This window comes from Myotis davidii, unplaced genomic scaffold (genome assembly GCF_000327345.1).
Source record: "Myotis davidii unplaced genomic scaffold, ASM32734v1 scaffold174, whole genome shotgun sequence".
Taxonomy (NCBI): Eukaryota; Metazoa; Chordata; class Mammalia; order Chiroptera; family Vespertilionidae; genus Myotis; species Myotis davidii.
Window position 1 is genome coordinate 1,523,087 of NW_006289087.1, and position 2,734 is coordinate 1,525,820.

The 2,734-nt window shown below is 46.2% G+C and overlaps 1 protein-coding gene across 1 annotated transcript in view; it reads right to left on the reverse strand.

Annotated features, from left to right (window-relative positions):
• The window catches only part of SRP9 (signal recognition particle 9kDa), a 10,205-nt gene that overhangs the window by 3,849 nt on the left and 3,622 nt on the right, over positions 1 to 2,734 (reverse strand). The window lies entirely within an intron of this gene.

Genomic DNA, 2,734 nt, shown 5'->3' on the forward strand with positions numbered 1-2,734 from the left:
GGTTTCAAAAGATAACCAAGGACAGAGTCCTGGAGAAATCAGCATTGCTGGGGCACATCAGCGAAGCCATGAGCAAAGAATGAAACAGAAACAGAGAACAAGAAAAAAATTTTTTTTAAAGAAAAAGAAAACAGGATAAAATGGAGCCACAGACACCAAAATAATGATTTCCACGAGAGTGGCTTTCTGTATCAAAAGCAGCCAGGAGGTCAAGTAAAGTAGGAAGCGAGGAGACTTCTGGGCTTGAGAATTACGGAAGGTGCCGTGGGCTGCACCAAGAGCAGCTGCAGTGGTGGGAGCAGCTGCAAGGGAGGGAGCAGCTGCAGGGGAGGGAGCAGCTGCAGGGGAGGGAGCACAACATGCAAAAAGCATGTGGCAGAGGCTCGGAGTGAAGGGGATGGAGGAAGTGGCAAGAGTGAGCAAGCAGGGAAGGAGAAAGATGTAACTTTAAAACTTGTATCTTGTGTTCAAATACCATCACTTACTTCTCATGTGCCCGTAAGAGAACCTTTGTCCCCATATATCCAGCTTTGGCCTCTATCTTCCTCTTGATTAAGGTCCAAATAGAGCAATTATTAAACTCCACCCGGCATGCCATCTTAATGAAGTTGAATTAATTCCTCAAGAGCCTATGAAAGTAGCTTCTAATCTAGAATGTGGTTCTTGACTTCAGAATGAAATGCAAAAGAGTCCTAATAGGAAATCTGCATAAATCAGTTTAGTCTTCAGGTTGGCTAAAACGATCCTTTAGAATAGTCACCTTTACTGTAAACTTATTGAAATGAGGTAGATATACAGCACTCTAGTTCATTCCTGTTGCTACAATTTATTTTGTAAAAAGATTTAAGGTGGTTTGGGATTTCCAGCCAATAAAAACATTTACTGAAGGGCAACCAAGCATGCCACCTCCCAACAGCCACGGTGGCATAAGGACTGTATGAGCCGCAGGCAATAGGCTCGCTAAGAGCAGGACATACATCAGCCCAGTAAAGGGGACATAACTGTCCCCTCTCCTTACACAGGATTCTTATCTGCACAACAAACTACCAATCAGCCATTATTTACCATACATTTTCCCATCACCTTCCCATTAAGTTACACCCTCTCCCAGGAACCCCAAACCCCCTTTTCTTTTTCTAACCTTCGTTCTGCACTCCATCACCTTTTGTTAAGCTGGTCTATAGGCTCCTATTTCTGCCTCCTCATGTTTCTTCATGAACTCCAGTTCATGGGTAGTATTTCCCTTTGTTAATCTGTCTTTTGTCAGGTTAGTTTGCGGGGCCCCAACATTAAACCTAAGGGGAACACTAAACCAACACTCAGCCACAGAGGAATGATGGGAAAAGAAGGGGGTGGGGGTGTGAGTGTGGGTGGGGACACACACAACAGAAATGGCTAGTTCAGTCCAAATCTTCCTCTGGAAGCCAGTTCACACTCTCCCTTCCCATAGCTCAGGAGGTGCACTGAGGCTAATGTATTCAGCAAACTCATGTCTTTATAGTGATGCCGCATGGTGCATTGTTACCAAAAAGCTGTAACCTGCAGACCTTCCCATTACGCTCTCTGCTCTCCTGGGACTGGAAAAGTCACCCCACCCCTGGAGGCCTGTCTTGGGGAGGGAGGAAAGGGAGTCAGCAAGCACTTAGGCAGATATAAATAATAATTAGGTTAATTGTCTTAGATTACCTGACGCTATTTATCGCATTGTTAGATTCAGTCTTACATATTTAACAAATGTCAATTCTCCAGAAACACAATGAAACTTTAAAATGCTAAGTATGAAAACTATGTGAAGTTTCAAGTCTTAGTTAAAAGAACGCTCACTGCCTCATTAGGAGAAATGAGAGTTAGGGGTCAGAGTGTTCCTGTAAGCGGGTTCCTGTTGTAACGTGGGGGCATCTTCAGTTACCAACTCAGATGCCACGAGGAGAGAGAAATCAGGGTGCTTACTCTCCCAGCAACTTTGATTCTACCAACCACAACCAACAAAACACAAAGGAGCATGAATAAGTCCCAGAGAAAGGCCTGCAGGTAAAATGCTGAGAAAGTGAGTGACCAGACTTGGAGAGGGGACGCGTAAGGTTCCGTGGAGGCGCTTTGGAAAGAGAGGTTTTCCTTAGGGAAGAAGGTGGCTAAAGGCAGACACAGGCTGAGTGAGCCAGTGAGCGCTATGATCCTGAGCCAGAGCTGAGGGCGGTGGAAACGGGGGGACAAAGCCAGGGAGACTGCAGAGGGGTCAGGCCGCAGCTGGAAGGCGGGACCTGACCCAGCCATCAACGAAGGGCTGGTTTTTCAGCAGAAAACGGGAGGACTGGGTTTCTGTGTTTGTGGACAGTTGTGGGGTTAAGCGTGCAGGAGGCTCACAAGGCAGCCAACCACATGTCCACCTCCAACCAGAGTGACCTCAGAGAGGACGGGAAGGGAAGTGCACCAGCTACAGGTTCACTGCGGTCGGGAGAGAGAACATACTCAGAGAGTTCGGACAAAACTTTTTTTTAAATGTACTTTTATTGATTTCAGAGAGGAGGGACCACATGTCCACCTCCAACCAGAGCGATGCCAGAGAGGACGGGAAGGGACGGGCACCAGCTCCAGGTTCACTGTGGTCGGGAGAGAGAGCATACTCAGAGAGTTCAGACAAAACTTTTTTTAAAAATATATTTTTATTGATTTCTGAGAGGAATGGAGAGGGAGCGAGAGAGAGAAACATCAATGATGAGAAAAAAAATCATTG